Below are 23,984 nucleotides of genomic sequence, written 5' to 3'. Positions count from 1 at the left end.
ACCACCACGGCTGCTGCCCACAGTGGGCCCGGCCCCTCTCCCCCCTCAGCGCGGGGGGCCAGGGGCAGCCTCATGCCGGGGCTGGGGGCCACCCCCTTTTATCCCCTCACTCTTTCAGGCTTTCCCCCTTGGCTGCCCCTCGCCCTGAGGGAGCCCGACAACAAAGGCGGCTCCGTGCTCGGGGCCGGAGGAGCCGCCTGGGCGCTGACTCAGCGCCGGGTCCGCCCCCGGCCCGCCCCCGGCCCCGCCGCTCCCCTCAGGCGAGGCCGGGCCGGCTCCGAGCGGGCAGTTGCCGCCTTCCCTCCGGCTCTGTGTCCCTCCTCCTTCCCTCCGGGTGTCCTTCTCCTCCTGCCGGTGCCTCTCCCCGGCGGCTCGGGGACAGCAGCCCCCGCCGAGGTAGGTTTTTTTGTGGCCGGGGATCTCCCGCACACAAAGGCGCTGCGATGGCGGGGCGGGACAGCCCGGGCGGCGGGGTGAAGGCGGGGATCGGGGGAGATCCCCCTCAAGGTGCACCCCGATTTCCCTCAAGGTGCACTCCGATATTTCCCCTCAGGGAGCACCCCGGATCCCTTCAGGGTGCACCCAGCTTCCCCTCAGGGTGCACCCCGGATCCCCTCAGGCGCACCCCGAAGCTCCCCGGGTGCCTGAGGGGGCTGAGGGGACCCCGGGGGACAGCCCCCTTTGCCCGGCTTCTCTCTTTTTAGGATGGGAGGCTTGAGGGGGCGAAATCGGAGGGTGCCCCTCCGTCCGGGCTGCTCTGGAGCATGGCTTTTGCGCGTTTGATGGTTTTCCTCTCACTTTTGGGGCTGGCGGAGGGGTTTCGCTCCACGGAGTAACTTTTATTCTCTCCTGGGTTGGTTGTGGTGGCCGAGTGTCCTCGTGCTATGCTGGGTGTGAAGAGAGAGAAAAATAATCACATTGCTTTGCGATGGCGGGATGACTTCTTTTATCTCCTGCCCCAGTAAAGGTGAGCTCAGAGCAGTGGCTGCAGCTGAACTTTGGGTGTGCAGAGTGGTCGTCTCCCTACAAATACCCACTTTTTAGTAAAACTGCAAGCCTCAGAGGCTGGCTGACTCTCTCTGTGCTTCCACCCCTCTAACTGCGGCTCTGTCAAAAGTTTCCCTGAACTGGCTGGACAGTCCCAATGTCTCCATTTCCATACGTGTTGGAGTGAAACGCTTCACGACTGGTTAGCGTGACTGCACAGATGAGTGTTTTCAGAGAATTTGAGCATTCACATGGGCAAGGAATACAATGTAGAAGGTCGGTGTGACTTAACTACGTGTTTCCTCCTGTTTAATTTTCTGTAATAGTTTAAGGAGTACTGGCGTATGGCAGTGCCTTGGTGTCGGAGCAGAGTCCGGTTCTGCAAGTTCAGGGCACGCTTGAGAAGGAGCCGGGAACGCGTGAACTTTTTCTTTTCATTGAGAATCTGCACAGTCAGACAAAAATGCAACAACATGAGGAAAAAAAATAGTTTGAATGAGCATAATGTGGTTGCTGTATGTGGATTGTGGTGGGGGTATTGTCGAATAACTCCCTGGCAGCACTGTGGTACGTGGGTATGTGCGCTAAATCCCGCCGCTCCAACTGGGATGTTTAACTTTCATTGACTTGGCAGTGAATTAGGAGCGTGGAAGAACATTGTTGAAATGGAAATAATTACTTGTGGATGTTGTGGGCAATTGGAGAAGCATTCAGTCTTTAATCTCCTCGTGATTTGAACAGGACGCTGAGAATCTTCTTCCTTTATTGGCGGTTGTTTTCCTAAGCGATAAATGGACAGACAGTGTGTACTGCAAATGTGATAGCTGCTTGCTTATTGTCAGTGATATTTGCTTAGTAACAATAAGCAATTGTTGGCTAGGCTTTATTAAAAACAACCACAGATACCCTATTTCTCCTAAAACAAAGCCATTATTGTCTTAAAGCAACTGTGGGCCAATTTCATGGTTGGGGTAGTTCCACTGATGTCAGTGGAGTTTTGCCAGGGATGATTTTGGCAGGTGAAGTGTCATTTGTGTTTTCAGGGTCCAAAATGCCCGAGAGCAATGTTGCTACTTTATCTCCAGCACTGAAGTATTGTTAATGGAAATGTTATGCTGACGCTTCCTGAAGGTAAGGGGTAGAAGTGAGACAGTCTTCTAATCAGATCTTCTAAACACTCTCCAACTTGCTTTTTCCTTTTTGCTACACGTCAGTTTGTGGTCTTCCTTCTCTTTTCAGTCTTGAGATCTTTCTTCTTCCAAAAGTCAGAAGTTTCTGTAGCTCAAGTTGAGCGTTTAAAGGTTTTGGAATTAGTGCACTGAACTGTCCCATAATAACACCGCACAGCTAGGTCAGTGAAGAACTGCACGGCAGCTGCAGTTTGGAGGCCTTTCGTTTCTGACACATGCACAGGCCTCTGCAAGCTGATTTGTGCGTGGTTATGGTCAGTGCACTTGCTGAAGTGGCAGATTGTTTGACAGAGTCGCTTTAGTGTAACAGCCAGGCTTGAGATGGACTGAGAGCACATTAGGGGGTGTGTGGGGGGCAATTCACTGAACTTTTTACAGAGTGCCATGCTTGTGGTGTTGAGAAACAGACCTGGTTTTGAGTAACATCAAAGCACCAGTCGTGTAACAGCATTAAAAAAAGAAAAATCCTTTAAAGTGCGAGCAGAAGAAAATTGGTAAAGGTAGAAGCAGCATTCTTGTTTATTAGCCGTGGGAAGAGTGGAAATGTTTAACCAGTAATTGGCCTTAACAGAACTTTGGCTTCGTTACAGTTTCAAAAAATGATTTTATTGAACAGAATTGTTACCTTTGTATGCAGTTGACAATATTAAATACATTTGGCCAACGGTGAGGCTGTTCTGGCACTGGGTTAGCTTTAAAGAGAGTGAGTCAATACTCAGCTTTACAGAATCTTTGATGGACCATTTTTATATCTGGCATTTTTGCACGGTAGAACTTTGGATCTGTCTGTTTGCATCTCCTAGGTACACAAAAAGAGCATGTCAGACACAATTCCCAGCTGATGTTGTTCTGACGTGCGTTTTTGGAAAAAGCAAGCACCAAAAGAACAAGTTCCACATCAGTCTTAACTTTGGAGGGAAAAAAAAAACCAACACACTGTGCTCAATGCTTCTTCAGCTCGGTGACTAGTCAAAAGTTTATTCCGGTTTGGCCAGACCTGGCAAGTTTGTAAGTATAGTTTGAAGCTTAATATGTTGCAAAGAGCCTGAAACTCTTTTAACTTGATTTATTTATTTATTATTTTTATTTAAACTTACCCAACGAGTGTGTAAGTCGAGGTTTTGATGCTTAATTCTAACACAAGCCAACATAAAGGTTAGGCTGTGGAAAGGTCACACAACAACCTGAACACAGAGGTGCAAATTTGCTAAGAAGGAGAGAAATGAAGTCCTACCCAGGTAATTTATCTTCCTTTTTCCACGTCTTTAATGCTCTTGTCAGACTTATCTCAGTGAGTGCATTCTCTGGTTGCATTAATCCTCTCAAAACCATGCTGAAACAGAAAGGTGTTGTGTCTTTGCACTGCGGGGAAGACTCCTTCCCTTTGCAGATGGAGAATAAAAGCACAGAAAAAGTAACTGGCTTTTCTGCGATTGCACAGGAAATGTGCGGTGGTGCAAGAGCTTGAACTTGGGTCTTTTGAACTGCTGGCTAGTGCTGAAACGAAAGAGCTTCCTTCCGCCTGCACAGAGCACGTGGAGAGAAGAGAAGAGGCATGGTCCAAAGTGGCTTAGCAGAGGGTTATGAAAAACAGCCTGGTAACCTGGCTGAGGCGCAGTTAGCGGTCAGCTGCTTCTTCAAGCATCAGCATGCCTGCTGGTCTTTGTTAGACGATGAAAAATGGGAGGTGTTTGTACTTGTAAGTCCTTAAGCTAAGACATTCAGCACACACAGGGGAGGGAGAATGACAAAAACACTTTTCTTCCCCTTTCTACACCTGCTTCCACCTAGTGGGTGCTGCTTTCATAGATGGGTGTCTGGCTGGACCTTCGGGGAGGTCCTTCAGCTGCAGGTAAGCAAGTGCTGGCAGGAGGGACGCACATCCCTGCAGAGCTGGAAGGGTGCTGGTGGGACTGTGGTGCCTGTGCTATTTGTTGACTGTTCCAGCTGCCAAGTCCCTTGTGGCCTTCGATTTAATTTCAAAACATGTTTTGGGTCTACTTTCCGTGTTTAGGCCAACACCGTAATGTTTTGTGCAATGAAGGGTAGGAAACTCCCAGGTGAGAGAGCAGCCTCTCCAAGTTCTGAGTGGAAAAGAACAAGCTCCAATGATCTGGGGGCGTTTGTCTGCCTAATACTGTCAAATCACATTTCAGCTCAGTAGTTACTCTTTTAACCTGGGTCTAAAGCAGGTCTCGGTGCAGTTTGCATTCCAGTCTAAATCTACTCCAGCTGAGCATAAATTGGGCCTTTAGCAGGTCATCAGCTTGCTTGGACAGGGCAGGGCTGCTAGTCTCATGGTGAGAGCTGGGAGTACCAATGCGATAGGGCTAAATAAAGCAAAGGTTATTTATCCTACAAACAAACCTCCTGGATTTGCTTACATTTTAAAAATTTCTCTGGCAGCACGGAACCAGAAGATTGCCTTTTGTGCAGATATGCGCTCTTCAAAGAGAGGGATGATGCAGTAAGTTAGGAACAGTGGAACAAACGCCTTTCTTTCAGATGAGGTTGGTTATTTCTTTATTTTACATTTACACTGAAACTTCAGGCAGCATGCCTGCAGGATAAACTGTTAAACCCCTGGTCTGTCCTCTAGCAAATCTCAGCCTGATACATTTACAGCTGCATTAAGCATCCTGTGGAGAGCTGGCCTTAGGATGATCAAGCATGGAACGTGCTCTTGTGTGGACAATGATCTTATGTGGAGCCAGGAGTTGGACTCGGTGGTCCTCGTGGGTCCCTTCCAACTCGGGATATTCTGTGATAGGTCTTGGTTTTATCCTCCACGCAGGAATTAAAGTCACCTGTAAGGTAGGGAGCTAAAACTTACAAATGCTTCTGAAGGAGAGAACGCCCTCGTCTTTGCCATGATGTGGTCCCTCTGCTTTGCAGCACAGTGTATTTTAGGGAGGGAAACTGAGTCCTGAAACTTTGTTATTGTGTGAAGGGAAACCCACATTAAGCTACTTTTCTTACTTGAATATTGAGAGTTTTGTCCCATCTCTGTCAGAAGGATGCTCAGTTCACCATGCTAGTGCCAGCTGGTGCTAGCTGACTTGGGAACCTGGTGGCATCTGCTTGGACGGGGAGCCCAGCACTGCCAGTCAAAGGTATTCCTACAGGGATGGCATTTAGTGGGTCTCCTGGTGGGCTGGCCGGAGGAGGAGGAGGATGGGAAACAACAGAGCGGTTCTTGTTCCCTGCATGTGCAGTGAATGCGCATTCATAAGAGCTCACGGCTATGCACGGGCCTTTGTTCTAGAGCTAATGATGAAATGGAGTTCACAGCTCCGAGTGTTTCAGACAATGTGAGAAGAAGTGGGTCAAGACCGTTCGTGTGTGCATAAATGCTCTCCTGATGTAGGCCGGGGGCTGTGCTGGGTGTTGCTAAACAGGCTAAAAGGTTTCAGAGAGGCTGGAGTTTGTGCTGTCAGACGGCGAAGTGTGCTACTTGCTGAGCAGAGCGCTTAGGGATGGGGATCAGAATAGATGGGCTTGAGTCACTTTGCGTGCTAATCTGATGTAGAGGAGAAGCTTTGTTGTTTGGTACTTCTGGAGAGCAAGGTTTTTTTCTGGAGCCAAAGGAAACTTTCTTTGCACGGGCAGGATGAGTTGCTGAGCAGCCCGTTATATACGCGCAGTGCTCCGCTCTTTCAAGTGAAAAGCATCTCCGCTGCCTCAGTCCCCTTGTAGGTGTCACCAGGGAAAAAGATGACCCGCTGGGCATCCCAGCGTGCTGCTGGCACATCCTTCAGATTTCCTGTGGTAGCTGAGCTCCTCGCTGCCTGTCATGGAAGGGTGAACGAGGCTTCCCCTTCCTGGGCTCCCCCGGAGCTTGGTGCTTGGCTGTAGGTAGAGAAAGAAAGCCAGTTTTCATCTGAAGCTGCTGGGATACTGGGTGGTTATTTTCGGAGGTGACGTGGAGGAGTTTGATTGGGTTCTGATAGTCTTTGCGTTATGTTACGTTTGGTTTTTGTCATCCTAGAACTTTCCCAGGTGACTTGTCCTTGAAGATTAGCTATGGCGTGTAATGAGAGCTGTAATACGCGGTGTAATGTGAGCTGCAGTACGTGGGGTTTAACTTGCACAGCCTGGGACGTCACCGCTGCCCCCGGGAAGTATCCTTGCAAAAAACTGTAGTGAAGTTTGGGTTTCTACAAAGAATGGAGGAAAGGGTGGGCAAATAGTCATGGTGGGTTTGTTTTGTTTTGTGAGGCTGGGAGGTGGGGATTTTGGCATTTCTAAAAGTCAACCAACTTCTTTCCCCCCCCTTTCCAAGCCTCAGAAGTTCTTCTGCGCAATGCAGAGAGCAAAGCAGAGCACTGTGCATTGTACCTCCAGGTGTGCCTTTTGTCAAAGTAAGCTGCATGAGGACACGCTGACCAGAAACGCCCAGGCACGGGGAGTTTTGTGTGTTCTGGAGAGAAGCCCTGGCAGTGCCTGGGGTTGTCCTTATAGTTTTGTTACCGCAGCTGTGGAACCCTCCAAAGACAGCCTAGGCATGCCCATGGCTCTTCATTTACCCATGACATTTCTCAAGTTCAAGGAGACTGAACAAGTCATAAACTTCTTATGTAAAACACAAACATATATTTTTTTTCAGGAAATAACTTAAAAAGCCAGCTTCAGGACTTAAGAAATGTTATGTCCCTGAAAAGCAGAAAGTATTCACCTCTTGGGCTGGTGCCATGTTATGCTGAAAAGATGCACAAAAACGTCCCTGAGGGTCCAGCAACGAGAAAGCCAGCCTGGAAGCTTGTTAGGAAGACTGTAGTTGTGGATGTCCATGCTAGTCATTTCCTTTTAGTTTAAAGGGCTGAAACACGTTACAGATGTCCTTCTATCAAAGCATTCTCTCTTCTGAGAAAAATCAAATCCAAGTTTGTGAGCCTGTTGTGTTTCCTCTTTGGTTAGTGACTGAGTGAAAAGAGAGAGTTTTATGTGGCTGTTTTATGTGCTACATTCTTTTCCTAATCATGCTAAAGTGCCGTACCTTCAAAGTTCCCTTTAAATCCACGTATTTACTGCATGTTCAGTGACTTTGATACATTTAGTTTGCTTACTAGATTAAAAAAAATCTCCTTGCTCAAGGATGTGAGGAAAAATTACTACCTCAAGTTAGCCAAGAAGTGTGCCAGCTATTGTTTTGTTTGCCAGGGGCCCGAGGGCCCTTCCTGCCTAGCACTGTCCTGCCACTTCTACAGACACTCTCTGCCCTGGGGAATTTTTAAATAGGGATGTGAGAGTGAGCGAATGGTGATCAGAAAGGCAAAAAGGTGACGTGTGGTGTTTTTTTGTGATGTTTTTTGTGGTTTTGCAAACCTGGAGTAAAAATATTTCTTGCTTTTGTGATCAGTTTTGCACTGAATGCAGCTGCTTTGCTGGGCAGCCAGACTGTTACAGAAACTTCCCATTTTAGATATATCCTTATGTAAAAAAAAAAAAAAAGGTGCTTTTTCACTCATGGTTATTGCATTACAAGAGTAATTTTTACTCTGTGAGCTGTCTTACAGGAATCCATATACTTTCCAGCCACTTCAGATCTTATTTTCTCTATAGAGGTACAAAAAAGGCATCTCCCCAACCTGCTATCTGCGTCCAGGGAACTCATAGGATTGACAGATCCAAGATCACATGCTCCTTTAATTAAAGGGAATCCATTTGCCAACATCAGCCAAAAGCTGTTGCAAGGATGTGCAAGTGCATATGCACCTGTATAGGAGCACAGGTAGATAAAAGAAGTCAATTTTTTAAAGAAAATAGGGCTTAAAGAACCCCAGAGCAGTACTTTTCCCTAGAAAACCTCTGCAGTAGATGTCACTTTTATTGTGATATTTTCCAGCAGTTCTAGGGGCAGAGTCAGACGTTAGTGCGGTCAGTGAGGCTGAGACAGCTTTTTAAAGGACCTCGGTGAAAAGCTTTAGAAGAGAGGAAAGTATTTAAATCCTGGGAGACTGTTTGGGTGCTCTAACAGTGGTATATGTAGCTAACTTCTCCTGTCCACAGAGTAATTCAGGTGTCTGCCTGGTCCCTTACTAATCCACTGCCACGGTTTCCTACAGCCAAGTAGTTCTTCACTTCCTTTCTTCAAAACCATCGCTCTGCTGCTGGCATGGCACGGCATGATTGCAGGCAGCATCAGCCACAGAAACTATTGTTTCTTCCCATTTCTGTGGTGCTGAGCCTGTGGGCAGCTCTTCGGGATGTCCTCAGCTCTCCACCCAGGAGGATGCCCAAGTTTTAGAATACTGTGCTAATTAAGCTCTTAGTGGCTGCCACGTGAAATGTTTCATTACCAAAGCATCCCAAGGTCAGCTTTCAATGAAACTGCTTTTACGCCCCTCGGAATTATGCAAGAAAAAAGCCTCTAGCTTATCCTGAAGCTGTTTTACTCTTGTGTGTTTCTCTACATAAGTGCAAGACTTCATTTATGTGCTTAATTCCTCTGACTTCCATCATCTGGTAGCATGGGGGAGAGGGCTGCGTTTGTACGGAGCTGTTCTGTGCGCTGAAAGGCAAGGGTTTAGTAATGAACTGCGGGGTAGAGGAGCGTGTGCTTCTGAAGAGCCTATTACTGCCAGTATCGACTGGAAACCAATTAACGGCGAGTCCCATCGAATGGGACGCAGATTGCTCTGTTAAATAACTGCTCTGAGGGGTCATTCCAACGCCTTCCGTTTGCAACAGTGGATCTTAATGTCTTTATTACTAGTAACAGAAGGACTGGTAGAATTAAATATTAAAGTTGGAGTCAGTGGTGAGTTCATTTACATTTTTTTAACCTTTAATGGTGCAGAAGCCTCGAGTGATTCCCTGCTCAGATCTGATAGTCCACCAGACTTAAGACTCATCTTTATTTTATCTACAGAATCACACTTCATTCGAAGGCGTTTTTTCTTACTAATTGGAATTTGATTAATTGACTGCTAAAACAACTGCAGACAAAGTTAATTTACTCCCTAGGATGTTTAGAGTGCCATGAAGTTGAGCTGGATTTAGAAAGCACCACGTTACACAGACTGGTCAACAACATACGGAGTATCAGAGAGAACTCAGTACTGTAAAAGCAAGGAAAGAAGGAGTGCCTACTCCCATTCCTACTGGATATTTTCCTTCAGGAAGGGGACTGGAAAAATGCTTTTTTTTTTTTTATACAGCCATTCGGATTATGAAGATTTACATAATTGACATATCATTTCTCTTCTTAAAAACTTCTCAGAGTTCAGATGCCTTGAACTCACCTTGGAGTACCATGGTTTGCAAAATGGGAGGCTTAGAGGTGCGGTGTAAGACGTGGTTTCCTTCCAAAAGGAGAGGAAGAGAAAGCTCAACAAGGCATTTGCAGAAAATGATTCTGATTTTAGGTAGTGTAGCAAAACTAGGTAACCTCTGCTTAGAATTTTGCAGAGTCGTTGTGCACTTGAAAAACAAACTGTGTCAGGGCAAACAAATTGCTCCAATATGTATTTGAATAGATAAATATTTATTGTTGTCCTGTTTTTTTTGTTTTTTTTTACTGATGAGGAAACAAAGACTGAATCGTCTTGCCTCCAGCGATAACTAATTAGTGCAAGGCTAGAATTTAAACTCAGGACTTTGAAGCAAGAGAAAAACAAACAGGATGAGATGCTGCAAACAGAAACATAACAAACGGATAATGTAAACACGGTAAACTTTGTATTTCAGGCAGAAGCTCACTACCCCGAGATAGAAACCCTCTTCCCATGAAGGCCTTCAGGCAAGTAGGCAGCCTAAAGTTCTGCTGCGTCGCGCAAACAGGATCTGGTTAGGCCATGGTCATTTCTGAACGTGCCAGTTCTGTGCCTCTTACGTTACCCTGATTAAGCTTGGTGCTTCTGAGAAGATTCCTTGAGACAAATGGGAATTCAAATCAGATTTCCAAATAATTGAAGTTCAAATAAGGAGCACCAGGCAAATTGCGCTTCATTTTGAAAAGCTGCAGCAGCGTCATGCCAGAGAGTTTCTTTACTCATCTGCCAGATAGATAATTTGTGTGAGTCAGTCACCCGAAGCAGTCGTGCTAAATGTGGAAACGTAGCTGAGTCAAAGGCAAGTGATTGGCATAGTTTTATGGGATGCCACCAGCTACAGATGCATTAAATTGCAATTTTCCCTCTGTCCTGGCCAACTGTTAAATTTCATTAGGATTTGGACTGAGCATAGGATAAACATTGTGGGTTTTGGGGGTTTTTGAAGAGTTCTTTGGATCACAAGGGCCACGACCCTTAATGCTTTTTTGTTTGTTTGTTTTTATGCAAAAGAAGATTCATTTCAGCGCGGTGCTCACTTGCTTCCTTCCCTACCTTAGGTGCTGGAGGGGTGGTAGCACTCCTGCAGCCGCTGCACCATGCTGTGTGAGAGCAGTGTGGTCCCGTAACAGGGTTTGGGATTTTTTCCCCTTTTTCTAAAGAAGCATTTGGAAGGCCCGTGGTTCATTGCAGTACCTGGTGTTTGCATCACTGATGGAAACGAAGAGGTGGGGAGTTTTTAGTGGTGTTTCTGTGCAGTAATTTGGGACTTTCTGAATGAGCATTTCTTGCTTCTAAACATAGTCATTAAGAAGCAAAGCAAACTTTTTGTAGTTTTCTAGACAGTGAAATGTTTTCTATGCTGGATGCTGTCTGAATCAGCTCCCTTTGCCTTAACTACCTTGTTTGCTCTGGTGCTTGTGGCTCGTTTGAATGTGAACCCATCAGTGCTTGGCTAATTTGAAAATCTAAGGTAAATAAGTGACAGGGCAGTGCTAGGGAATCAGGAGGTCCTGCAGTGAACCATAGTGTTCTTTAAAACGATTTATTTTTTTTTCTGGAAACTAATTGTTGGAAGAAGAGTGAATGGCTGGAAGTTTAAAAGCTTGAGACAATTCAGGGCATTTAAACCCTAAACCAGGTTTAAGCCCGCTGAGTCTCTTTTAATGGGAGGCTTTAATTCAACCGTGCAATTCTCCCCTTTCACCTGTGTGCTTTTTGTTCAGAGTATAAAACTTCTAATGTAGAGCCAGCTGTGTAGCAGCTTAAATCCTGACTTCAGAGTGGCGGCCCTCGGCAGACATCCAGCGAAGGTGTGCGCATACGGGCGCACTGAAAACCAGCGTGGAGAAAATCGGCCTTGCAGCTGGTGCTGGCGGTGGCACCATGCTTTCTCTCCTCCCAGCCCTGCTGCGGACTCCATGTGTTGCTTTTCATAGCTAGGGCATAAAGCAGAGGGCAAAGCTGCATGCTGGTGTGGCTTTCAGGGCCACGTAGTGTGATACTGGGCTGCAGCTGGGTCCCTGCCTCCTGCTCCAGGCATGAACAGAAGCAGCAAGGGAAGTAAAGGCGAAGCAGACAGCAGCTGGAGGAAAGGCGTTCAGTGGCAGGACTTGTCCTTCACTGATGGGCTGCGTTTATTCTTGCTGCAGGAGAGTCGAACCTTTTGCACTATCCAGCAGAAGACAATTTATTACAATTTTTTTTTAGTGAAAGATGCTTTGGAGTGCAGGTGTCAGTTACATAGCGGGCAGACATCAAAGTTTGTGAAAGGACCAAAGGTGCTTCCTGCAGGAATACGGATAAAGGTAACCGGGGCAGTATTTAGTGGGAGCAGAGAGAGGGTGGCAGTACAGCTCAATCACACCCAGCAGGCTGGTGTGCTTTTCCTTGTAGAAGAGGTCTTTGTACTTCAAGCTCAAATTGTTGGGGCTTTTTGTGTGTTTCAAATCTACCACAGAAGCCAGAGGTACCTTGCAAGGCACCTTCTTCCAGGTGGAGCACAGGCAGGGTAAGAAAGTGAGTCAGGTTATGGGACTAGCTTATTACATAAGCCCAGAAAGAAAAGGAAGAGAAATTGAAAAATAATAATAATTCTTTGAGGTGTAATTGTTTGTACCATACACAGTTTTGCTACAAGCTGAAGCTGTGAACTTTCAGGCTGATCTGCGGGAGATAAGCTTGCAGGAGTCTTTCGCACCAGCATCACAAGCTTGAAGTCTCCTGCTCTGCACAACGAAATCCCTCCTGTCATCCTGTTCACCTGCAGTCAGCATGTAGATCCTCCAGGCTGGCCTTCCAGAAACCTTCATTTTGGTTCCCTGCTACTTTGTTTCCTCTCGATCTGAATTCTTCCATCAGAATTGTGAGGTTTTTTTTAGTGTTAACCTGCTTTGAAAGGCGGCTGCGTGCACGTTCCATCCCGCAGCGCCCGAACCAGCCCTGGCAGGCTTCCGTCCTGGGTGGAGCCTTTCTTGACTCAGCCACCAGCTTGCAGGAAATCTGGGGGAGCTTCCTATCCTGAAGGCTTCAAAACCTTGACAAATCAGGCTGTAACCAGCCAAAATTTCAGAGGAGAGGTCTAAGAAAGTCATTTAACTTAACTACCTGACCCGATCCTTTATTTGCTGCATGGTTATGAATCAATTTCTCTTTTTGTTTATATTTTTGCTGCTTACCTTTCCATTAGGATTCCCCATGGTGACTGTTGTAGCCTGCCTTTTGCAGCCTGGTTTTGCTGATTTAACTAAAACGGTAACGGAATAGCACTCTAGGTTCTTCCTGCGTTGTGTCTAGCTGCCGTAGGACATGGTTGCTACCTTTTTAAAGAAAACCACACTGATTTCCTCCAGCACAATCTAAACTGCCATTTTGTGGGCAGCTGTGATGGGAAATACTGGCTACGCTTTAATTCTTGCTAACTTTCTGACCAACGAACCATACGAAAACTTAGTGAAGCTGAAGAGGGGAGGGAAAACCCCAGGCATTTTTGCCCCCCCGTCCTGTTACCGCTGTAAAGATTTAATGCTCCTTTTTCGGTGCCTTCTGGAAGCCTTTGTAGCAGAGCGAGCGGTTCCTGTGATTCGGCGACACGTGCTCTGCAAAGCCTTGAGAAGCAGAACGGGTAGGAGCCTTGTTATTTCAAACTGTTACGCCTTTGTAAACCAACCCGAGGCCTTTGAGTTGAAAGACTAACAGTCGAGTTCGACGTGCAGCTGGGTTGTATCACCGAAAAAAACAGAACTTGCTTTTGCATGAAATGGAAACTTAAACACACCAGTAGGAAACACGGTGAGCCCACGGAAAATACATTGGCTGCGCGTTTTGCAGTCAGGAATCATACTGTAAAGCAATTCTTTGGGTCGTTGGCCTGTCACATCACGCAGGATCAATCTTTGCTAAATGAGAAGTGCTTGTTAAGGAGCGCGGCTGCAGACCCGAGCGGGTCTCGTAGCTGTGTTCTCTCTGCTGGCCACTAACCATCTGTTTTGTCTGGTGTTCTTCCCAGGGCGTGAACAAGCCTGGTGAGTAACGCATGACAACCAAATACAACGAGGATTGATACATTTGGCCAATGTTTGGAGTATGAGGATCTTGTTAGTTCTTCCTACTTCTGCCTTTTACACCAAATTTTACCTTTTTCCCCTTAGCAACCTAGACAAGGAAGGTTTCTGCCCATTTTTCCTGCATTTTAAAAAAATTTTAGCAGCAGCTTTTTTATTTGGATCTTGCAAGGAGTTGCACAGGCTTTTATTTTTCTTAATTTTCTTTTTTATTAGTACATTAAAGGAAGGCTAAGGGCTGTATTCTGCTGGGGAAAAAATGAAGGATATCAGAAACATGCTACTTGCTACCTTCAATAAAACTTTAATTAACTAAATGTTCTGTCTGGCCTCCTGCCCATGTAATAATTAAGGAGTAGAGACACTCGCCTGAGTCATTATTATCTGTTATCAAAAATGCTTAAGTTTCCATTTCCATCCCACTGTGGAGCTGAAAAAACTTGGCCAGCAGGTATCTATATGCCAAGAAATCTTGATGACTCAGGTTGTGTGGTTCCCTACATGTGTGTTTGCACTGTTGTCCTAAAGGGTCGCTGTTATCAAGCTGTTCCGTGTTTAAACTGCCTCTGTACAACGTATGAAATCTGTGCAAGGACTCCTGTTGACTTCACTTGTAAGGTCTGCCCAGCGTTGTCCCAACTCTCTGCACTATGTGGCTGCCAGCTGCAGGATTTCGTGGAGAGGGAAATTCCTGTTCAAGCCTGGTAAGTGAAGATTTACACTGCCCGAGCTGGAGCTGGGCTGCCTGCAGCAGAAGCAGACAGCAGCTTGTGTTGCCTAGGAGGAAGAACCACCCCCCTGCTCCCACCTTGTGTGAGGTTTTCCTAGTTCTGCTCATGTTTATTTTATTTTGGGGGGACTGATGCTGGCCTGCGCCCCTCTCCAGAAGCGGCTGAATTGGTGTGAGGGCTGTGTCTGTCAGGTGGTTTCCTTTGAGTGCCGTTGCAGTGAGGAATTAATGAGGAAGGAAATAAGAGCTGCCGTTGCCTTTGTTTACTTTTCTGTTCCTGAATCTCCTGCTTCTTATCTCTAATCTTCAGCCTCAGCAAACGGGGTTTAGCTGCACATCCTAACACCGGGCTCATTAGGTGCAGACTGCAGAAGAAAGGTTAAGCTGTCAAAGGGGAGCCTAGCATTTAGGCCCTGGCTGTGTTGCCTGTGATGAAACCTCATTTTGGTAGCTCCTTGTCAGGAAGCCACTCATTGTGAGAGCAGCTTTGGTTCCAGAGCACCTTGTCCTTCCAGAGCACTGCGTGCTGCAGCCAGAGCTACGATGGCCAAGCATTTACAACGTGAGCTGTGTCACCTTCAGGGAGATTCCTGGACGCGACCCTGCAGTGCACAAAGGAAGGGCACGATGGCAGCCTCCTCTCCCTGTTGAAGCATGAGTTGAGACCTGGCTGCTGAAGGCTAAATCCAGCCTTTGCCCAACTTCATGGCACTCAAAACACCTGCTCAGCGTGAGCCAGTGCACCCTGCCTCTCACAGCATCATCCTTTGGTGGGACGATGCTGTCCTGTGGTTGTGGTGGCCTTTTTCAAAGGGCCCTGCATCACCTGCTCCCCATAGGGGTGGCTTCATGCTCAGCTTGTCTTCTGGCAGTGCAGATGCTGATGGCCACTGCTGAACTCCAGGCAGCTGAGCTGGTCTGGCTGCCTTGAGCCTACTCATCTGTTCCAGGAAGTTGCAGATGCTGTCAGAGTTCCCCAGCCTCCTTTTTTGTTGGCATCATTGCAGCAAGAAAGGATTTTAGGCACTTCTTTTCTCTGTCAAAATTATTACTTCGCTATGAATCAGATGTGACTTCTAAAAAGTGCAGGTGCAGGATGACTCCCTAAAGCAGAGTGACCGTCCTTGCCTTTAAAGGAGCTGAAGTCTGCTGTGTGTGAGCTGTCCTGAGCTGCCCTACAGCTTTCTCCAGGTCCCAAAGATGCATTCATAGCAGCAGAGAGCAGCCTCTGGTGAGCAAAGGGAGGGAAAGGAAACGATTGAAATCCCGCTCCCTGCAGACAGAGAACCCTGGCGACAGTTACATGGGATTCTCTCCTGAGTGCGGGGACGTCCCGGCGCTGCTCCTCGGGGCACAGGAAAATCCATTATTTTTTCCAGCCCACTTCTTCATTTCCTGGTTCACCATTCAAGTAGAATTTCCTTTTAAGTGCTGTTTACGTTTGCAGCTTTAAACAAGTGGGAAATGCTCTCTCGTGGCAGGCTGCAATGCAGTGCTAGTCATTATTTCAGAGCTGGCCTCTGGGTTGCCTCTTGCCCTCTCATCTGTCATCAACTTGCTCTTAGGCTTTTCTGAAAGTTTTGCTTCCATGCTGAAGGCCGCTGCTGATTGTGGCAGGGCAAGAAGTGAGCTCATAGAGGGCTCAAATTACTGTTGAACCAGTTCAGATCTCTTTAATGGAAACCTTCCTTCTTTCAACCATTCTGCACTCATTTTACTTTAAGTCATAAAACTTCTTCAGTTTGAACTTTGATGAAAACAAACCCAAACCCTCGTCTGTGTTAGTTACAGGATGCTTTGGTTCCTTGCCCTGTTTTTGTTTCATGTTATTTACTTAACTGCTGCTGGAGTAGCTTCTTGGGCTAAAAAGACCCAGCTTCTCAGCTAGATGATTTTAATTTTTCAGAGAGGGAGCTGCATAACCAAACTCTTTGTGAAATGACTTAACCATCCACTCCGGCTCAAGCTTTAAATAGGAAGCATGGATCATTTCAAAAGCCAGGAAAGTTTGGACATAATAGAGTATGGATGTGATAATCCTTTTTAGCAGCTGTGGAACTGAAGGAAAATGTCTGACTGTATCTGGCAAAAACTTGCATGCATTTGTAGTTCGGGGTGCATACGTAGGAGCTCATGAGACAGAGCAGATTTTTGCAGCCACATGCAACACCATCCCATCTCTACAAACTCCTGCAGAAAGTATCTTCTCTCTCTCATTTTCTTTTTATTTCCTTTTTCTTCCTGAGGCTGAAATCTGCCAAGATCTATTGTATACCTGAAGTAAATTCCATCTTCTCCTGCGTTCTTGTTTTGCTTTTTGGCTTTCCGTGCTACTGGCTGATCTGTTGGTGGTGCTTATGTTTAAGGAGACCTCAGCTGCACAGTCCTTCACGTGGAAAAAAGATGTACATGCTTCGGAGCCTTTCTCTGAACTCCTTACGTTTCCTGAGTGTTTTGAAATGGCACGATATTGCCCAAGTAATTTCAGCAGGTTGTGAAAAACAGATTGAAATAGTGAGCCTGGTGTTTTGGCAGAAGAAGCTTTGGTATCTTCTACCTTCACGTTTCCAGCAAACCGGTGGTCACTGCAGTCTGTGGGTTCTCTCCAGTTGTTGTGCTCGAATTTCTCAAGGTACCGTGCTGCTTTTTTGAAGGGCATTTTAGCCCTCCAGGCCCAGTGCTCTGTCCACGTTCAGTAAATGACTCATACGGAGATCAATGGTTTCCTGTGTTTTATTAGCACTTCAGTTTCAGCTGGTCCTGTAATCTCATGTTTCTTTTTATAACTATTTTATAAGGAGAAGGACCCAATTAAACCAGTTCAGGTTTCTCTGTTCCAGTGCTCTTATCCTGTCTCCTCGAACCAAACCTGCCTTGGCTGTCTGCAAGCCTCTGGCATGTTCCCCCGCACTTCTACATGCGTGCTAGAAGCTGCTGCAGCTATTTACACAGCCCTATCTGACCATCTCTGCCTCCTTTCATCCTGATGCTCGCACAGAAAGGACACGATCTCGTGTTTGGTGTGTATTTTTTGCAAACAGAGGCCTAGGTTTGCTGGACACAGACATTTTGAAAAAGAGATTTCTGCCATGCGGGCTCCAGCAGCAAACTCTCCGTGCATCTCACCCTGCTCTGGGTGCCCAGCGCGTGGTCAGGCAGCACTGCTGCGGGCTTCACCGCCCTGCTATTGAGCTGGAAACTAAATGAGGGGTGGAAGCAGCCACTGCTGGTGCCTTCACGTCGCTGTGCGAGCATCCTGCTAGCGTGGTGATGCAGGAGCGAGTCTTGTCCAGGATCAGGTCAGGAGAGCGGACTTGACATCCTCTATGGGGATATGAGGCGTGACCACTAACAGTAAATTCAGGACTGGCACAGAGCCGTTCCAGGATGAATGTACGTGTGGGGGAAGCTCTCTGGAGTTGCATAGATTGAAACGTTGAAGTTCAACTGGATTGGAAATACATAAGTGTAATGAAGGGAAAAAAGCCTTGTTTACAAATATGTTTGTGGCTAAATTTCAGATTTATTTTAATGAAGTATTCAGTCTAAATTAACTCCCCCCTGGTCCAAAAGCATAGGGCTTCCCTCCCACCGCAAACATCTGTAACCTGTTGGAATGTGCTGGTTAGAAGGTTTGAACCAAATTTTGTGAGAACCGAGCAAAATTTGACAGAAACCTTTCTGTCAAATTAAGGGAGAACATTGTCTTGATTTTCTTTTCATTTAATGAATTCAGTAAGCAGTTCTGTCAGTTCAGTATTTCTAAACTCCTCACTTTCTCAGCTTAGAAAACCAGGAGCGTGGTGAAGACAGGTAAGGATAGCTCTACGAATTTCCAAATCTGGACTAGTGACAAAAATAATCAAGTTGTTAACTTTAGATAACAGTTCATTTGTTTTCTAAATTTGATCTGGAAACAAAATGTCTGTTACGTTTCATGCCCAGTCTGCTTCAGGTGACTTTGTTTAAGTAATTAAAATGTTTGGCCGTAGAGATGTTGGGCTATTTGCTCTCCCTTCGCTTACCTTAGTGCAACCTTGGTATGAGTAACAGCTGAAAATGTGTTTGCTTTGAACATTAGAACCGAACTGTTTTCTCTGCTGTGATAATGAGTTTGAGGAGGTATTATGTGTGACCAATTAGTATGTGTTTTACCAGCCTGTTAAGCAAATAAAAGGCTCATTTTACAGCAACCTTTCTGCAGAGTACGGCTGAAATGTAGAAAGAGTGAGGAATATTTGACAGTCAAGATTTTGGCTGAAATCATCTTGATTTTAGCATCTGTTCAGCGCTAGGACGCAAATCAACACCAGTGTTTTCTCCCCTGGTATGTTGTCTTGAATCCTTTCAAGTGAAGTGGGAAATGGGGTTGTTTTGAGCCCGTGCACACCTTGCTCTCAATGTAAACCATTAAAACCAACAGGCTACAAGCTTTGAATATGCCCAAGTCGCCCTGGCCATGCATGAACATATCTAAATGTGCAGATCATGAAGAACGCTTGTGGTCTTCAAGGGAAGACCACCTCGGGGAAAAACAGGTTTGAAAACCGAAGCTTGCTGTGACTTTTCTTAGACCTAATGGATGCCTAAATAAAGGGAATTACTCATAAGAAGGAAGTCTTAAAACTGGTTGGAGTTAGCTTTCAAAGGTGAGGGTTATGGTGGTGATTTGAAACTTGGGATTTCTCACCGCCACCAGAGCCAATAAATGGTAATCTGACATGAGCTTCGGGCAAGATCTGGTCTGTAAAGGGCTGCAAGTGAGTTGAAACAGATGTGGTTTGGGACCAGCTGAAGCCTATTTCACAACCTTCCACCGTAAGTCTGGCTGGTGATGGAGGAGAAGCGAAGAGATGACTTGTGCTCATCGGCGTGGGTTTGTTGTAGGGTTGGCTGTAACGGACCTGTTATTCATGCATGGTTTGGCTAGTCCTTCAAGGCTGAGCTGAAGAATGTCCCTCAGCCGCCCCAGGGAGGCTCTGGCTGCTGATCCCATCCCAGTGCCTCTCTCCAGTACCCTTTGAGCTTTCACAACGCCATTTGGAAGACTCCTGGACAAGCCTGTTCCTGGTTCCCTTCAGCTCTGAAGACTGCTACCACAGAAGATGACAACACAGAGAGGAGCAGAAGGGACACTTCTTCGGGTCCATGCCTTCCCGTCGCATTGGTATTGTCCTGTGCCTCACATGAGGCCAAGGAGCAGGAAGGGAGTAACTCCTGCACAGCTTTTTTTCCCAGTCCGTGTGACCCTCTCATGTGCCTCTTTGGCTTGCCGAAGGAGAGCACGTGCTTCCTCGCACGTTTGCTCAGTAAATAAAGGAAACGGGTATCGAGTGCCTTACGTCCTTCCAGGGCTCTGGTGTTTTTTTTTTTTACCCTTAATATTCATCTGAACGCTTGATATTAACAAAACCGCAGTAGATTAAATAGCGTTTTCAGCCCCATCTGGATGTGATTGCTCTAATTGTTGCCAGGCAGCGTTTGAAGCTGTTTTTATCTCCAAAGAAAAGCCACCCAATGGCAGGGGGCGCGGGAGACAGGCTGCTAATGGGATTGCGGCGTGCGGCATCCACAAATGAAATCCTCTGCTGAAGGAGGAGAGCAAGTGATGCAAGAGGAATGCAAAGAGGCCTGGGTTTGCATATTAATTAAGGATTAAAATTTATAGTTTAAGCAATGGGCCTTAATCTGTTGGCTGAATTACGGCTTTATGGCTAACGTATGTGAAACAGTCTGAGTTGGGAAGAAACGTTCAAAACGCAAATATTGAAAGCATTTAAGCCAGATGCAGAAGGAGGAAGGGGGAGAGGTAGGAAGCAACTCGGGGCTCTCTTCATAAGGCTCTGATCAGGGCTTGCGCATCTGACTGACTATTTATTTCCCTCAGTCATTTGGATTATCGAACGTTGGTTCTCTTTTAATCATTGTTTTAACCAAACAAAGCACAACTTTTTATCTGAAGAGAAGCTTGTTCTATTTTTTAACTTCAGATTTTTAGATCCAAAGGGAGAAAGCTGACATTTTTAACAAACATATTGTACTAGAGAGTAAAAAGCTCTGTCATTAAAACAATAGTTCAAGACTTGCTTTGGATTTGTTTTCAACTTCGAATGCACCAAACAATTTTCTCAATACAGTTTGATTCTATATAGCGGTTCTAAAGTTGAAGCTGTGGTAGGGTTCCCTGCAGGTGTCTGGGCCACGTGGGAGGAACTCCTGGGGACAGCCCCTGCTGTTGGGTGCAGGTCCTCCAACAGCTTTGGACCAAGCTCTCTATTGCCCTTGGAGGACACAGAATGCACTTTTCCTCTTCTTCTTCTTTGAAGGGTAGTTAATAATAAATATAACTTCTCTGAGAAGTCAGGGGTCGCCGATAGACCAATTAACCAAGCTTATCAAACGAAAACATTTTAATTTGCTTTGCAATTTAAAACAGCAGAACGCTTCAGCCCCTGTAGCACCTAGCTCCGATTGAATTGCTTCAGCTTCAAAGGGCTCTCACTGCAGATAAGGTTTCTTTTTGTTTTACGTGGCCCACATGTCACTTGGGTGCTTGAATTCTGCATACGTCTGTCTCTTGGGATGATTTTTTTGCAAAGGACTTGCAGATATTTTTGCTGTTTTTCACACATGTCCTGTGCAGGCTCCCGGGGGGCAGCGAGGCCGTTTATGACTTGATAGAGGATTGTTTTTTTTGTGTAGTTCAAAATAAATCAGTCATTATTTTAGAAAACATTTGCACAGCGATGGCACCTATTAAGTGTAATATGCTTCTAGGATATCCACCAGAAAGAGTATCCATGAATAAAAAATGAAGCCCTTGAATTGATGCTATTTCTTTGCATTCCCTGCCTTCTTAGTTTTGCCTGTTGCTTTTATATTTTGTTCTTTTTATTAGCTTTTCATGATGGTGAAGTTTTCCCTTCCAAAGAGGCACTTTGGCCCTCATATTCCCCCTTGCCTTTTTACATCCACAGTGCACGCAGCGATGTGATAGGGAAGTTGGGAGTTTTAATTTCAGAATTGAGCATTGCAAATAATTTCTTTAAAACATCCTTTTTTTTTTTTTTTTTTTTCTTTTTCATTTTCTCTTCTCTTTTTGCTTGGTTTTCTTGGGGTCTTATTTTTTGCCACATTAGCTCTTTCCCATTACCTGCTTTTATTATTTTGTTTCATGGTCTGTTGTACACACTCTGCAAACACAACGTAAATCAGGCTATTACAGCACATTTCTCATCAGGTGAGGTCTCCTGGCCCTTGCTCATATAAATCTTAAATAGCACAGAGTGCTTTAGATGGAAGTACAGCTTTAATAAGACTTAACCCTGTGCTAATTTCCTGGAGGCCTCTGTCCTTGTAACAGCAGTCCTCATCAGGGCTGTTAACGTGGGGTTATAACTTTGAGATGTTCACTGAGGTCGAGTTTTCTCTCCAGCGTTCTTCTACTGATTCAGCAAAATAACACAGTTCTGTCTTTGCCACACCTGGGTTTGTCTCTTGCGTGCAGAGAGTAGTGGTGACTTTCTGACTGTCTTAATTTCCAAATTGTAAAGTTCATTAGCTCATGTTCATTGAAGCTATACGATTTCTCCAGCCAAGGGTTCGTTTGGTAACGACATACAAATGAGGACGGCAATGTGATTCACTGGTTTGGAGAAGTGGGTAAGAATAACTGAGCATATAATGGACAGGTGGGGAGAGTAACCTTCCTGCACTTCCTGCACTTCCTGCACTTCCTGCACTTCCTTCCTTCCTTCCTTTGTTCCCTCATTCTTTTTGGGATCACAAAACTAGGTTTTAACTTAGCATAAACATTTTTTCTTCCCCTTCCACTTTTTTGTCAGCATGGAGATGGACACAGCCCTGCTGGTGATGAGCCCACGGGCTGTCCAAAGGCAGGTGAGACAGTAGTTTGTTGCCAGTGTGCTGAACCCTACTTAATTAATTTTTCTTTTTTTTTTTGTGAGGGTGTGTGGCAGTAGAGTGTACGTTTTGTGATGCTGACAGAGCCTGTGAAGTTCTAAATGCACTCTTTCCAGAAGCATGGCAGTGTTTTCCTGCAGCTCGGTGCTGCTCGCGGTTACATCACCGTTTCCATTATAAACCCCTTGCTTCCAGAACAGTGCTGTGAGCAGTGCTGTTAGACAGAGCTCTGCCGAAAAAGGTTTTGTTGAGAGTAAGAAGGGAAAATCTTCCTGCATTTTCTAATGTTGCTTTCACCAAAAACATTACAAGGGAAGAAAACTTCCATGTACGTCATTAAAGTGGGCTTACACGTAGTTTCAGGTGCTTGGAATGAGAGGCACGTGCATGTGCTATGGGAATGCAGGGAAGGTTCAGGGTAGAGTGGGATGGCACTTTGCAGGAATTGGGGATCAGTAAGTTCACAGAATCAGAGAATCACAGCATGGCTGGGGTTGGAAGGGACCTCAAAGCCCATCCAGTTCCCTGATGTGGGCTGCCCCACCTCCAGGGATGGGGCAGCCACAGCTACTCTGGGCAGCCTGGACCAGGGCCTCACCGCCCTCAGAGTGAAGAAATTCCTAATGTCTAATCTACATCTCACCTCTTTTACTTTAAAGCCACTCCTCTTGTCCTGTCACCACACCCCCTGACACGGAGTCCCTCCCCAGCTTTCCTGCAGCCCCTTCAGGCCCTGGCAGGCCGCTGTGAGGTCTCCCCGGAGCCTTCTCTTCTCCAGGCTGAACACCCCCAGCTCCCTCAGCCTGGCTCCAGAGCAGAGGGGCTCCAGCCTCTGATCATCCTCGCGGCCTCCTCTGGACTCGCTCTGATACATCCCTGTCCTTGTGCTGGGCCCCAGAGCTGAACGCAGGCTCCAGGTGGGGTCTGAGAGAGCAGAGCAGAGGGGGACAATCCCCTCCCTGCCCTGCTGCCCACGCTGCTTTTGTTTGGACACAACTGGCTTTCTGGGCTGCAGGCAAACATTGCCAGCTCGTATTGAACTTCTCGTTAACCTCCAGGACCTTCTCCTCAGGGCTGCTCTCCATCCATTCCCCACCCAGCCCGTCTTTGTGCTTGGGATTGCCCCGGCCCAGGTGCAGGGCCTTGCACTCGGCCTTGTTGAACCTCATGAAGCTCCCACAGGCCGACCTCTCAGGCCTGCCCAGGTCCCTCTGGATGCCATCCCTTCCCTCCTGCATGTTGACCACATCACACAGCTCGGTGTTGGCAAACTTGCTGAGGGTGCACCTGATCCCACTGTCCTCGTCACTGACAGAGATGTTAAACAGTGCCGGTCCCAGTACTGACCCCTGAGGAACACCACTTGTCACTGATCTCCACCTGGGCACTGAGCCGCTGACCACAGTCCTTTGAGCACGACCGTGCAGCCAGTTCCTTACTCACCAAGTGATCCATCCATCATATCCGTGCCTTTCCAATTTAGAGGCAAGGATATTTTGGGGGACAGTGTCAAAGAAACGCTGTCTTTGCTTGACTTCTGAATGGTCTGTATTCATTCCCAATTTCCTGGTTTTAGTGCAAATTAAATGAACAGTTGTGTTAGGGCTAATAAACCAAATAATAGGTCACATTTTAGAGTGAGAAGGGATCTTTTGGTATCAATACTGAACAGGCTTAACTCGTATTTAGCCTACAACTTCAGTCTGCCATTCAGACTTTTATTTCCCACATATTTTGTTAATGCTTTGCAGATTTGGGAAATTGCTTCTAAACAGGACTTACTGTAAAAAGAAATCAAATAGTGGTGATTTATTAAGAA

General features: G+C 46.2%; 1 protein-coding gene across 1 annotated transcript in view; it reads left to right on the top strand.

The window, feature by feature from the left end:
* Positions 1-250: 250 nt before the first annotated feature.
* Positions 251-23,984, top strand: part of FAM107B (family with sequence similarity 107 member B) — a 59,769-nt gene continuing 36,035 nt past the window's right edge. The window contains exon 1 of the mRNA XM_035337346.1: positions 251-396. The gene's annotated coding sequence lies outside the window, so the exon portion shown is untranslated. The remainder of the gene's footprint in view (positions 397-23,984) is intronic.

The sequence above is a fragment of the Oxyura jamaicensis genome, chromosome 1 (genome assembly GCF_011077185.1).
Source record: "Oxyura jamaicensis isolate SHBP4307 breed ruddy duck chromosome 1, BPBGC_Ojam_1.0, whole genome shotgun sequence".
NCBI lineage: Eukaryota > Metazoa > Chordata > Aves > Anseriformes > Anatidae > Oxyura > Oxyura jamaicensis.
Note: the sequence above shows the minus strand (reverse complement) of the source record. Positions and strands in the feature narration are given on the sequence as shown.